This window comes from Apium graveolens, chromosome 5, assembly GCF_009905375.1.
Source record: "Apium graveolens cultivar Ventura chromosome 5, ASM990537v1, whole genome shotgun sequence".
Taxonomy (NCBI): Eukaryota; Viridiplantae; Streptophyta; class Magnoliopsida; order Apiales; family Apiaceae; genus Apium; species Apium graveolens.
In genome coordinates, this window is record NC_133651.1 from 304245942 (window position 1) to 304261383 (window position 15442).

The following is a 15442-nucleotide window of genomic DNA, read 5'->3' on the forward strand; positions in this document are numbered from 1 at the left end:
CACCTCTTCTCCTTTCACTATCCTTTTGTCCCCCTTTATTACCTCCATCAGGATTTTCATCATCAGTATTTGTCAATATCAGCTGCTTGCATTTAGATTGAATAATTTTATTCCCTTTTTTTGGCATCATCACCAAGTAGTAGAGAAAGAACCAGCTTCATTGAATTATGTACCTCTGTAAGTTGATCAGACATTTAAACTTGCTTAGCTTCCAATCTAGCTTGATTAGCTTCAATCGTAGTTTATTTGGCAACAATTGGTGCAATTTGTTTCTGAATTTCCTGCTGAATAGTCAGCCTTGAAACAAACAATGAGGACTAGAGTAGTCAGCCTTGAATTTCCTGATTGATTTGAGAAGTAGTTGCTTCTTGAGCTGTATGTAAGGAACTGACAACTATAGTACATGCTTTTAGATGAGTCAGCATATCAGGATTTTGAATTCTCTTTTCAGCTATTTCCAGATGTTCAACAACATTTGTTCTGGAAATAGGATATGTATTATTTTTCCATTTAGCATTCCAGATAACATCAAAATAATCCTGCTTCTTCTTGGCATCTAACTCTTTCAGTTTCTGTTGCCTTACATGAGTAGGCATATCTTCAGGGAAGAAAAGATCATCTTCAGGATCTATAAGAACATTAGAAATATTAGCTTTTTCACCATCATTAGATTCTACCTTGACAACTGGATTTTAAACTATCTACTGAACTTCCTCACCAGCTTCAGCATTTAAGATAAAATCAGAAATTGGTGCAATATGTGATTCAACAGCTTCAAAAGCTTCAATACCAGCAGCAGTACCTCCACATCTTTAAGAATTGTAGATAAATGAATCGGAGCTTCTAAATTTACTTCCAGCATCTCAGTTCCTGTAGAGTGATGTGGTGACCCTGAAATGGATAAAACTTTATGAATGGATAGTTGTGCTACTACATCTTCAGCAACAACAGGGATTACTTCAAGTGGTGGAATAGTAGAGTGAATGAACTGTTTTTCAGTAAAAACGGGGATTGCTACATGTGATGAAATAGTAGATTGAATGGACTGCAAGAAAGTATCAGTACTTAGACCTGCAGGGAGATTAACAACACTTGGTACATCAGAGTTTATCAAAGTGTCAACAGACTGTTATTCAACAACTGTTTCATGTGTACTCTGTGCACCTGTATTATATAATAAGTATCACTTAATCTCTATATTCTTTTAAAGTAGTCTCACTACTCCTCACACCACACAGCTCATGATTTTTAAAAATCAGAGTTTCCTCACAAGGATTACTAAATCCTATCTCTCATCTACCTCTGCTTTTGTCAGGAAGGATCCTGCCTCTCTTTAATTCTGTTTTCTCTAAATATTTTCACACAACTCATAGAAAAGGTCAGATATATTGATCTATAGAAATAAAAGGTGGCTAAAGAAGGGTGGTCTGTGGTCATACAACTAAAGGTAGTCCTTGAATAAGGTCTAGAAATAATCATACCAATGGGATTTATAACATGCAAAATAAATGCTAAAAATACCAAATCATTATTTAGAATAAATGGAGATAAAGTAAAGACAATATTTATACCTTGTGAATCTGAAGATGTAGCTTCCGTGCAGATATTCAGTGGCGATACTGATAAAACATCAGTAGACAATAGAGACGGATGAACTCTGCCTTCAGTATCTATTAGAGTTACTGCAGCAGGAGTAAGGTCTTCATTGTAACTTTGATGCAATGGTTCTTGTGTAGCTGGGGAATCAGGAGTTGCTGGATGACTTTGACAACCAGGTTCTTGTGTACTCTTATCCACAATCGCAGTAATAACCTCCTTAGCAGGCTTTTAATCATGCCATTGTTGAACGGACTTTTCAGTCAGATGCTCTTGTCCTTCAATATCTGCTGCACCACTTTGAGGTACAGGTTCTTGTGGGTTTGGATTAGAAGATGCAACTGTTGTACCCTTTGAGATACAGGTTCTTGTGTTCTTGATCTAGGGAAGAGACCTTTCCCTTGCACACCTCTTTACACTAGCTTCAACTTGCTCATGAGAGACTTATATTGCTCTCTTGCTATGTTGCTTTATTGGAGAATCAGACAGTTCTACAGGTACCTCAGCAGTTGTCTGGAACTCAGGATTTGGATTGGACACACTATGTGTCTTCTCAGCAATTTCATGTTTAATCTTAAACAAGTGTTGATTGTAATATGCTTTGACCAGTCGCTTTTTTTTGGCATGGGGCTTGTACCAGCATCAACAGTTGTGCCTCCTTCATTTGGTGGAACAAATGGCCTTGGAGAAGAATCAGATGAAAGGTTTGGAAATCTGGAAGATAAAGTAACATTGTCCTCATCTGAATCTGATTCTAATCCAGCAAGTACAAGTTTCCTCTTGACAAATTCTGAAGGTTTAAAAGAATAAGGATTTTGAGATGCTTCATCTTTTGACTTAACTACAGCAGGATTTGTAGCTCTCTTAGCCAAATCTTTCTTTTTTTTTGTACAACAGGTGTCTTTTGGGAGACACCTGAGGTGGCTTCAGTTTGAGATTTTTGTGATGGTTGAGTTTGTGTTTGGATTTGTGTTTCGGTTGTCATGTTGAATAATAGTCAATCAAAGTTTGACCATTATGCGTATTAAATAACTATTGTCAGGATCTATTAGTCAAAACAAGTTTGACCAATATTAGAGGTTATACACATAATCAGAGTTTCACATGCAGATATTGAATGAATTTAATTGCATGCTTGCGCGACATCATAATTTAAACACAATTATCAATAATTGGCAAGTAGTGACACATAATGATAACCAGACTCTAACTATTAGTAGTTATTTCTTAATTATCAGAGTTTCAGAATTGTCCTGATATCATTCCCAATTCATTCACCAATCTTGTGAAAGTAGCTTCACAGAGAGGCTTGGTGAATATATCTGCTAATTGCTGATCTGTTAGAACAAAGACCAATTCCACTGTACCTGCTTCCACATGTTCCCTTATGATGGTACCTGATGTTGATGTGTTTAGTCATTAAATGCTGCACTGGATTTCCTGTCATTGCAATAGGACTTTGATTATCACAATATATAGGAATAGCAAAATAGTCTAACCCATAATCCAGCAACTGATTCTTCATCCATAGAATCTGAGCACAACAGTTTCCTGCAGCAATATATTCATCTTTTGCAGTTGATACAGAAATTGACTTGTTTCTTGCTATACCAAGAAACCAATCTGCCACCAAGAAATTGGCAGCTTCCAGAAGTGCTTTTCCTGTCTATTTTGCATCATGCAAAATCAGCATCTGAATATCCAATTAGCTTAAAGTGTGAATCTTTAGGATACCATAATCTCATATTTATGGTGCCTTTGAGATAATTTAAAAATTTCACATCTAATAGATGAGGTTCCCTTGGATCAGCTTGCAACCTTGCACAAAGACAGGTAGCATACATGATATCTGGTCTAGTAGCAGTCAAATATAGGAGTGAGCCAATCATACCTATGTAGCTAGTTATATCTACTGAAGAACCAGTATTTAAATCTAACTTGGTTGCAGTGGCCATGAGAGTTGATGCATTTGAGCTGTCTTGCATACCAAATCTTTTGATCAAATTCCTGGTGTATTTGGATTGATTTATGAAGATCCCTACGTCAGTATGTTTAACTTGTAACCCCAAAAAATAACTCAATTCTCCCATCATACTCATTTGATACCTAGACTGCATTAACTTTACAAATCTCTCACAAAGTTTATCATTAGTAGATCCAAAAATGATATCATCAACATATATGTATACTAATAACAAGTCCTTACCACGGTATTTATAAAAGAGAGTTTTGTCAATTGTACCTCTTGTGAAACTACTTTATAACAGAAATAGAGCAAGGGTTTCATAGCAGGCCCTTGGAGCTTGTTTTAGTCCATAGAGTGCTTTATCTAATAAGTAGACATGATCTAGATGCTTTGGATCAATGAACCCTAGAGGCTGTTTAACATAAACTTCCTCTTCAAGTTCTCCATTTAGAAATGCACTCTTTAAATCCATTTAGAACACTTTAAACTTCTTGTGAGCAGCATAGGCTAGAAAAATTCTTATTGCCTCAAGCCTTGCAACTGGAGCAAAAGTCTCATCATAATCAATGCCTTCTTGCTGTGAATAGCCCTTTGCAATCAGTCTTGCTTTGTTTCTTATAATAATGCCCTCAGTATCAGTTTTGTTTCTGAACACCCACTTTGTGCCAACTACAGATATGTTATTTGATCTTGGCACAAGAGTCCAGACTTTATTGCTTTCAAATTCATTAAGCTCCTCTTGCATTGTTGTAACCCAGTCAGCATCTTGAAGAGCTTCTTCTACCTTCTTGGGTTCAGTTTGAGATAGAAGAGAATGATAGAGACATTCATTTTGAGTGGCTTTTCTGGTTCTTACACCACTATCAGGATTTTCAATGATTAAGTCAGGCATGTGTGACTTAGACCATTTTCTTGTAGATGGAAGTTGACTCCTTGAAGAAGAACCTCCCCCTTGATCCATGAACTCTCTATTATTTACTTGATAGTGCCACTATTATGTCCTGATGCTTCCCCTGAATCAGTGTTCCCATTGTTATCAGTATTTGACTCATCAGAGTTTGAGGAATAAGAGTCTGCTGATCTATCTACTGACATCTCTTGAGTTGAATCACTTGTAGACTCAACATATGCTCCAGTGTTAGAAGAATTTCCACTGTCATGTGGATTATTAGAGCTTTGAGTGATATCAGGACTTACTGTATCGGGATCAAGATTTAAGAGTTCAACATATGGTACTTCATTTTTAAATCTCAATTTGTCATGGTCATCTGCATCTTCTAGACCTGTTATCTTCTTGTCGTCAAAAGATGCATGTATGGATTTCATGACTGTTGCAGTTCTCAGATTATAAACTCTGAAGGCTTTTGTAGACAATGGATATCCCACAAAAATGCCTTTATCAGCTTTTAGATCAAACTTGGTAAGCTGCTCTGGATGAGTTTTGAGAATAAAACACTTAAAACCAAAAATATGAAAATACTTAAAATTTGGCTTCTTGCCCTTCACCATCTCAAATGGTGTTTTTCCATACATGTTGATCAATGTTGTATTTTTTGTAAAGCAAGCAGTTTGCACAGCCTCAGCCTAGAAGTAGGCAGGTAATCTTACTTCCTCTAGCATGGTTCTTGCAGCTTCTGAGAGTTCTATTCATTCTTTTAAAAACTCCATTTTGTTGTGGAGTTTAAGGAACAGAAAACTCTTGTTTTACCCCCTTGATTTTGTAGAACTCTTCCATAAAACTATTCTTGAATTCAGTTTCATTATCACTTATGATGATCTTCACTTTGTTGTTGATCCTTTTTCCATCTCTCTTACATGATCAAGAAAAATGGATGGGGATTTATCCTTGGTGTACGGAAAATACACCCATGTGTATCTTGTATATTCATCAACAATTACGAGTGTATACCTATTCTTGGCAATTGACATAACATTTACTGGATCAAAGAGATCAATATGAAGTAGATAGTATGGTTCAAGAATGGAGGATTCAATTTTACTCTTGAAAGATGTTTTCCTTTGCTTGGCTTTCTGGTATGAGTCACATAATCCATCAGGAGTAAACACTGTATTGGGAAATTCTCTCACAAGTTTATTGATATTGTTAAAATTGAGGTGAGAAATTCTTTTATGCCAGTTCCAGCTGTCTTTTACAAATGCTCTACTATGTTGACAAACTTCTGGTTCATCAGGTTCTGTGGAAACCCTGGCTTCATTTAAACTACCATGTCTTACACCAGTCACTGCAATCTTGCTATCAATCTTTCTGACAATTTGACAATGCTCCTCATAGAAATTCACATGGTAACCTCTATCACGGATTTGACTCACACTGATCAGATTATGCTTGAGTCCTGCAACTAGAGCTACATTTTCAATGATGACATTTCCAACTTTGATTTTTCCATATCCTAAGATTTTTCATAAGTTGTCATCTCCATAAGAAACAATTGGGCCAACTTTCTCCTCAAATTCTGATAGCAGGGATTTATAACCAGTCATGTGTCCTAAGCATCCACTGTCCAAGAATAGAGTATTCCTCCTGTTACTCTGCAATCAGTATTTGAAATCAGTTATTGTTTTTAAGGACCCAGACTTGCTTGGATCCTTTGGCCTTTTTAAGTTTGTTAACATATGCAGCAGGAGATTTTTTACCAGAGTTATGTTAACATCCTTACTATCAGTACTTACACATGCAGAAATAGATTTTGCTTTATTTAAAGAGGGTTTTAGTTCATAATAATCATAATACAAATTGTGATACTCTTTACATGTATAAATAGAGTGCCAAACACTACCACAATGAAAACAAGAACTCTGTGATTTATATCAAACAGTTCTATTCCTAAACTCTGATTCGGGAGGAACAATAATTATCTCTGTATTCTTCCTGTAAGAATTAGCAAGATGATTAGTACTACCCCAGTTCAAACAAGCCTTTCTAGGTGCATTGGGAGAAGTTACATAATTACCATTCTTATTAACACCTACCTTGCCATTTCTATTTTTCCAAGGCCTTTTCTTCTTGTCTTTCATGTGTAAATCCTTCAGCTTTTGCTTAAGCTGTTTCTGAGTCATTAAACCAATATTCATTGATTTTGTGTGAACATGTTCAATTTTATCGGTAATTAAGTTTGATCTAGGTGTTGAGGTTGAACCTGCCTTATTAAATGATTTAACAACATCAGCACTTGGATTAAACTTAATGGTCTTCAACTGAACCTTGTTCAGCACTTTTCTAGATAAGCATTCTTTTCTAACAATTTTTTTTAACATAAATAACATGATCTCTTTCTTTTTGAATTTCTAGCATGGAAAGCAACTCAGTTTCTAGGTGATCATTCCTATTTTTTAACTCAGAGTTTTTACTCTTGATTCTATTATTTTCTAAGGTTTGATCCCTATAACTAACATGTAGAGATTTAAGAAACAATATTAATTAATAGATATCATCAGTATCAAAAGCAAGGGTAGTCTGATGTACCTTTGATTCAATATTGTCAACCTCAATATCAGCATTTGCCATGAGAGCATAATTGACCTCATTATCTGATTCCGATGGATCATCCCAGTTTTTTTTCTTTGAGATCGAGGCTTGTTTCTTCCCGGCTTTGAGTTTTCTGTAGTCAGCTGCAAAGTGTCCAATTCCATCACATTTGTAGCATCTTTCCTTTGACTTGTCAAGTTTTCCAGATTTTGGATCCTTTCAATCAGTATTTCTTCTGTTGTTCCTCTTATCAGAATTTGAGGAACTGGAACCTTTTCTGGAAGATCTTCTCTCTTTCTTGAAGTTCTTGTAGACCATCTTCTTGAAGATTTTAACCAGTAGAGCAGCAGCCATTTGCTTCATGTCTTCATTGTTGTCATGATCACTGTCAGTATCTGATTCATTATCAGTATTTGAGTCATCATCATAGTTTGATGATTAAGTATCTGACTTTGCAGTCATAGTTTTTCCTTTGGAGTAGCCTTTTCTCCTAACTTTTTCCTTTGGCTTCCAAGCACATAGCCATCCTGACTTTCCAGATTTGATATTCATGTATCTTCAGGATTGATACCTTGATGGCTTCATACCTACTCATATTGCTGTTGATCTGTGATGTGGCTGGGCGTGGTGGTTGTGGATTATGTGGTTCTTCTTTATTTTCCATTAAAGATTGATTTTCAGATCTTCAACTATTTGTATATGAACAACAAGCTCTGATACCAATTGTTAGGTCCGTAATTAACTGTAGAGGGGGAGGGGTGAATACAGTTTATGCAAATAATTTGACAAAGCTTCAACAGGATCAACAGTTTTTATATTAACAGATAAAGACTGATTATAAACGTACTCTCTTGAAAGGATGAACAAATATCCTTGAGAGCTGCTAGGTTATGCGAATGACATAACAATCACTACAACATATTTGCAATCATACAACTGTTTTTTTGCCGTTGTGTGACACGTAGAGTTTCCGTTGTCTATCCAACACTCGTGTGATCGAATACCAGACAACGGTTGTTTATACACTTGTTAGAAGAAGACTTCATAACAGTTTTATAACACATGTTATAATACAAAAGAGACAACGGGTGGTTTAACATGACCATTGTCTAAAAACTTAACAACAACAGTTTTATGAATAAAACCTTTATTCTAGTATAATAGACACAATGGTTTCTAGCAGGCTTGTCAAACAACAGTTTTTAATTTTTTAAACCTTTGTTACAGTCCTCTTCAAACAACGGTTTCTCTATTAAAATATTGTCTGGATAATTGTTCAACAATAGTTTGCACTACTTAAAAAATAGAAGGGACAACGGTTAATATAATATAAACAGTTGTTTGAAAACTTAACAACAACAATTTTATAAATAAAGCCTTTATTCTACTTTGTTACAGACAACCATTTACTAGCAAGTTTGTCAGATAACAGTTTCTATATTTATCAAAGATTTGTTATAGTCTTCCTCAAACAATGGTTTCCTTCTTAAAGTATTGTCCAGTTAATTATTCAACCATATGTTTACTCAAAAACAATTATCCCATATTATCACATACAACTGTTTATTTGCAAAAATCTTTTTGTGCAATGAGACATACAACGGTTTTAATCATTTTTGAGTGACTTTTACCTAATTGTTTACAAGATTAAGCACATTATATAAAATAAAAGAAACCAATAATTTATAAATAAAATTGTATTTGTCGTAATACAATAGTTATTTTACAATTGAAACTAATATTAAATATACAAAAGTCATCAACAAAAGTTACAACTATAACTAAAAAATTATACCAATATTAATCGGGATACAAAACTATTTAGTATAAAAAATCTTCCCTTGCTTTCTCCAAAGATTAAGAGAATTCTTCATCAATTTTGATCAAGGCAGATAACATGAGTAAATGACCTCATGCCAGGTATGCACACTGATGGTGCAGCTTGCAATCACTTGTTAAAGTTTGTAAATTAGGCCATACATCCAGCTCACATTGCTCCTGTACAGAAACCATATCTTCTCATATGTGCATGATCTCAAAAGAACTCCATGTAAAAGGCTGGCAACAGATTCTGTTTCCAAACATAAAAAATTAATACCCGACAGTTTCGGTACATGCATAGTTTTTACAGACTTACAATACTAAATAATCTTTATGGTCTTATACCAACAAGGCTAAAACTAAGTACATCTATGTAATATGAAGATGAACATGACAATTAGTATGAGGAATGACCTTTAACTTCTCCATATGAAAGGCAAGACTGAGGATTTTCCTCTGTTTAACCCATCTATCACCCTCAGCTTCTATAAGTCCAACAATAAGAAGTTTTGATAAAGGATTACCTCCATTGGCTTGTATACTGTGTGTGTGATGTGGGCAATTATCGGTACATGTGTCTTCACCCTGAATGAAGCTAATCTAAATTTAATTTTAGTATCATATAAATTATTACTCTGAGAAGTGACCTTCTCAGGTGGAAGGTCTATACTGAGATTTCCACGGGAAAGGATAACACTATATGCCTCTTGCAGGATTTCATCAAAATGAGTCAAACCCTAAATCAGAAAGAAAATAATGTAGAGATCCCTATTTAGCAAAACTACAGGAGGAAGAAAATCAATAATCAATATACTAGATAATTGTATAGAACTGGCATCAATATTTTTAACTCACTTTTATGTTCTCAATTCTTGCAAATATTTGAGTCTGGCTCAGATCACCCAACTTAGATAAATAGTCACGAGCCTGCAAATGAGCAAAAAGAAGTTAGCTATCGCACGAATCTGAGCATTTAGTACCAACTATAGGACAAACAATAAAAAGAAATTTGAAAAATTCCTGTTTAATGCCAGAAAATGAACTTACTTCACGAACATCTTATGCATTTTGTTTTAAACACCCCATGTCCTTATCACCTAAAATTAAAATTGAAAAATGATATATTACATAAACAATAAAGTTAGACTATTGTGAAACTTAGGAAAGAAATGTAAAGTTAGACAAATTTCATATTTCAATTTCGGAATAAACAGCTACCACCAGCATATGTATTTGTTTCATCCATGGAAATGATATAATATTTTTTAATACTGCATTTATTTTCAGCCCCAAATGTATATTACCAGCTAACATCTTTTTTCAAAATAACATATAAGTTGCAATAATTTACAACTGGGTTGGAGCATTTGTACTACCTAAGTCGTTTGTTGTCATTTATGTAATAAGCAGGAAAACATGTGTGACTAACATAATTGCAACAGGGTGAATCAAAAAATGAGGGCAGAGAAGATAAACAATTAGGAGATAGAAGTAAAAAAACAAGAAAGAACATGAAACCTTTAAGAAAGTGTGGTAAAATATTGTTGCAGAGAGCTAATTTGACTTGGAGGCTAATGCTTTTTCTCTAATATGACAGAGTTCTCTGTATAATGAAGATAAGGAAGAGTTGTAATATTAAATTGGTTCTGACAAGAAGGGGAGCATTCTTATCCGAGTATAATGCTGCTGATAGAGCTGTGTGTACTTCTGCAAAAAAAACCAATATAAGCCAGTGAGGTGAGTATTAAATTAGAAGATAACAAAATGGTACAAAACAAACCTGAAGAAGGGATTAAATACTATTTATTCTTTTCTCCCAAAGACTTCAAATTAGAAATCTTAGCAACAGAAGGCATAAGCTGAGCATCTGTACCTCTGCAACAAATCAAACAATTGTTGCAGTTGGACAGGAATCCAAACAGACAAAGTGGCACTCAAAATTATGCCAGAGGGCTCTCCTGGTCCGTGAACACCTCCCCGTATTATCAACCTTGCATCTTCACCCATATTTCCAACTTGAACTTCAACAAAGGACGATACAATTGGTGGATTGAACTCTCATCGTATTCTGCATGCTCTCATTGTATGCTCTCATAACATACATCTCAATTAAACAAGACATCAAAACAAAAGTGTTATAAGACAATAATAATGTATTAATCAGCCAAAAAAAGGCATCGTGCTCAATTAGAACAACTCCAAGTACAAAGAGACGCTCAATTTATAAAAACTAGTAATATCGAGAGTAATCAACTCTAGCCGAAAATTTGTAAATGGTACAAAAACTCTTATATCTAGTTACTTATATTGACGAATTCCTGATTGAAAACAGCTTCATCTTCGAAATCCGGAGCTACATTTCCAACCAGAGGAAGCTCACTCTAAACAACACACAAATCGGAAAAAAAATTAAACATAAATCTGCCCAATTAATTAACACCAACACTTGTATGGTCAACTATAAACTACAACAATCACAAATGTAATAAATATATAAAAATAAGAAAAACTTACAGCCTTGACGATTAAGCTACGAGAGGAGCGAGAAGAAATGGAGAGAGATGTAAATGATTTACAGAGAGCAGAGGAATTGAAAAAGGGAGTAGAAGAAGAAGCTAGGGTTTTGTTTATTAAATTTGGGGGAAATGTTGAGACATGGTTTAGAGTTAGAGCGAACAGATTGAGTTGTCAAGCCCTACAAAATACGGAGCATCTCATCTATACCTTGGATTGTGAATCCAAAAAAATGGAACTAAACCCGGCGAATAATCAAGTAAGAGACATCCCTAAACCACTTTGTTTCAATTGAAGAGAGAGAAGAGAGAGAGGGAGAGAGAGAAAGAGTTAACCAAGACCGAATGAAAAATTATCAATCAAGAATAAAGCTGGAGACTCAAGCTGGAGACCTAATCGGAGAGATGAAGATATAAGTAAGATGAGGTCTGAGATTGAAAGTAAAAGGGGGAGATATTTTATCAGATTTAGAAGTAAAGGGGGGAAACAAAATTTTGTGAAGGGGGGAAATGATTAAGAATAAAATCAAAATTAGTTTCAATTTCAAATTATTTATTTATTTTCATAATGATTAGTGTCAAAATATTTTTATTATTTTTATATTTTTTTCATATGACTAAATTTGATAAATCTTAACATTCGTACGGTTGGATCATCGAAAAAATCATTTTAAAAATTAATCTTGTAAATCGGGAACGAGTCTCGTTGTCGGGAGGTGTACTTTTACCGGATTTTTCTAATCCTGACATGCAAGATGAAGTTCAAATTTTTTAATAATTTTTTCATATGACTAAAATTGATATATCTTAATATCCGTACGGTTGGATCGTCGAAAAAATTATTTTAAAAATTAATCTTGTAAATCGGGAACGAGTCTCGTTGTCGGGAGGGGTACTTTTACCGGATTTTTCTAATCCTGACATGCAAGATGAAGTTCGTATTTTTTAATAATTTTTTCATATAACTAAAATTGATATATCTTAACATCCGTACGGTTGGATCGTCGAAAAAATCAATTTAAAAATTAATCTAGTAAATCGGGAACGAGTCTCGGTGTGGGGAGTGATACTTTTACCGAATTTTTCTAATCCTGACATGCAAGATGAAGTTCATATTTTTTAATAATTTTTTCATAAGACTAAAATTGATATATCTTAACATCCGTACGGTTGGATCGTCGAAAAAATCATTTAAAAATTAATCTTGTAAATCGGGAACGAGTCTCTTTGTCGGGAGGGGTACTTTTACCGGATTTTTCTAATCCTGACATGCAAGATGAAGTTCATATTTTTTAATGATTTTTTCATATGACTAAAATTGATATATCTTAACATCCGTACGGTTGGATCGTCGAAAAAATCATTTTAAAAATTAATGTTGTAAATCGGGAACGAGTCTCGTTGTCGGGAGGGGTACTTTTACCGGATTTTTCTAATCCTGACATGCAAGATGAAGTTCATATTTTTTAATAATTTTTTCAAATGACTAAAATTGATATATCTTAACATCCGTACGGTTGGATCGTCGAAAAAATTATTTTAAAAATTAATCTTGTAAATCGGGAACGAGTCTCGTTGTCGGGAGAGGTACTTTTACCGGATTTTTCTAATCCTGTCATGCAAGATGAAGTTCGTATTTTTTAATAATTTTTTCATATAACTAAAATTGATATATCTTAACATCCGTATGGTTGGATCGTCGAAAAAATCAATTTAAAAATTAATCCAGTAAATCGGGAACGAGTCTCGTTGTGGGGAGTGATACTTTTACCTGATTTTTCTAATCCTGACATGCAAGATGAAGTTCATATTTTTTAATAATTTTTTCATAAGACTAAAATTGATATATCTTAACATCCGTACGGTTGGATCGTCGAAAAAATCATTTTAAAAATTAATCATGTAAATCGGGAACGAGTCTCTTTGTCGGGAGGGGTACTTTTACCGGATTTTTCTAATCCTGACATGCAAGATGAAGTTCATATTTTTTAATAATTTTTTCATATGACTAAAATTGATATATCTTAACATCCGTACGGTTGGATCGTCGAAAAAATCATTTTAAAAATTAATGTTGTAAATCGGGAACGAGTCTCGTTGTCGGGAGGGGTACTTTTACCGGATTTTTCTAATCCTGACATGCAAGATGAAGTTCATATTTTTTAATAATTTTTTCATATGACTAAAATTGATATATCTTAACATCCGTACGGTTGGATCGTCGAAAAAATCATTTTAAAAATTAATCTTGTAAATCGGGAACGAGTGTAGTTGTCGGGAGGGGTAATTTTACCGGATTTTTCTAATCCTCACATGCAAGATGAATTTCAAATTTTTTAATAATTTTTTCATATGACTAAAATTGATATATCTTAACATCCGTACGGTCGGATCTTTGAAAATATCAATTTAAAAATTAATCTAGTAAATCGGGACCGAGTTTCGTTGTTCGGAGGGGTAGTTTTACTGGATTTTTCTAATCTTGACGTGCAAGATGAATTTCAAATTTTTAATAATTTTTTCATATGACTAAAATTGTTATATCTTAACATCTATGCAGTTGGATCGTCGAAAAAATTTATTTTAGAAATTAATCTTGTAAACCGGAAATCTCATTTATAGAGTAATACTTTTATAATGGTTTCCTTGAAACACCATTGTGTAAAGATAAAATAAGACAACGCTTTTTTTATTATAAAACCGTTGTGTGAGCATATCAGCTTTTTTCAATCTAACGGCTAATATCTAATCTCATTTCAATCAAGAGCTATCATTCGGACACTTCAGCAATCCGAGTAAAATGTTTACAACCAATCATGGGGTGCCACCTCATCAGGTGGTGCCCATTGAAATTATAAAATAACTATTTCAGACAACTGTTTTCTTTCGTTGTATGAAGTTTTCTAAGACAACCCTTGTAAAAACTGTTGTGTGAATTACACAACGTAATATCTAAAAGCTTGTATGAGACCAACTAAGACAACACTTTTGATTTAACATAAAACCGTTGTATAAGAATTCGGCTATTTTTCGATCTAACGGCCAATATCAAATCTTATATCAATGAAGGGCTCTCATTTCGCCACGTCAGCAATCCTTATGAATGATTTACCACCTATCACGTGCTGCCACCTCAATACGTGGTACCCATTGAAATTCTTCAGACAACGGTTTCATTCCGTTGTTTGATGGTTTAGAGGACAACCTTTCTAAAAAACCGTTGTCTCAATTACACAATGTAATGTCAAAACCGTTGTCTTATATCCTTATACGTGAACATAGTAACAACGGTTTGTAATAGTTGTGTTAAAGATCTACAACAACACTATATTTAAAAAACTATTGTCTGACTCGATGAGAGGATACAACTTGTACAACAGTTTAAAAAAGATGAATATCCGTTGTTTGTTCTGGAGCTCACACAACTGTTTTTTCAATAAAATCAATTCACCGTTGTAGGATTTTTTAGGACGACGGTTTTTTTTTTAACCGTTGTTTGTCAAGCGTTGTCTGATTGCAAATTTCTTGTAGTGAATGTTCGCAATGCATATAGCATGAACATAATATGTGCTTTATATAGAGCACAACTACATAATCACATAAGGAATCATATTCTATTAAAAATAAGGAAATCTATCCATGTATGATTACTTATGAGATAAAGTCCTTCACCGCCTTGAATTCCTGCTTTTCTTTTCCTCCTCGAATATCTACTGATATGACAAATCCCGATAACATAATTTGTTGATCATCAAGTACTGATATAAATACTGATGACGTCGTTCTTAGTAAATACTGTTATAAGTCCTGATGAGAACTTCTGAAAGTTTTTGTCCAGATATCATCAATTATATATATCTAACATATACATTGATATAATAGATGATCTTATTGATACAGTTGATGAATACGAATTGATAAACCTTGTTGTTGACCTATTTAATTTCAAACACCTTACCCTACTTTCGTTATACCCTCTGTTACACAAAGACCCTTGATCTTTAATATTTTGTTAAGCCTTGTTGTTTAATACTTTGTTTACCTAGATCTTTATAATAG

At 34.0% G+C, this 15442-nt stretch overlaps 1 long non-coding RNA gene across 2 annotated transcripts; it reads right to left on the minus strand.

Annotated features, from left to right (window-relative positions):
- Positions 1-8999: 8999 nt before the first annotated feature.
- Positions 9000-10815, minus strand: LOC141723579 (uncharacterized). Of its 2 annotated transcripts, none has more exons than XR_012576309.1 (4): positions 10389-10815; positions 9918-9967; positions 9726-9797; positions 9000-9120 (listed from the first exon to the last, which is right to left on the minus strand). It is a non-coding gene; the product is annotated as an uncharacterized LOC141723579 (long non-coding RNA). The 2 variants fall into 2 exon arrangements; XR_012576310.1 differs by having other exon boundaries at positions 9285-9797.
- Between the last annotated feature and the right edge of the window lie 4627 nt (positions 10816-15442).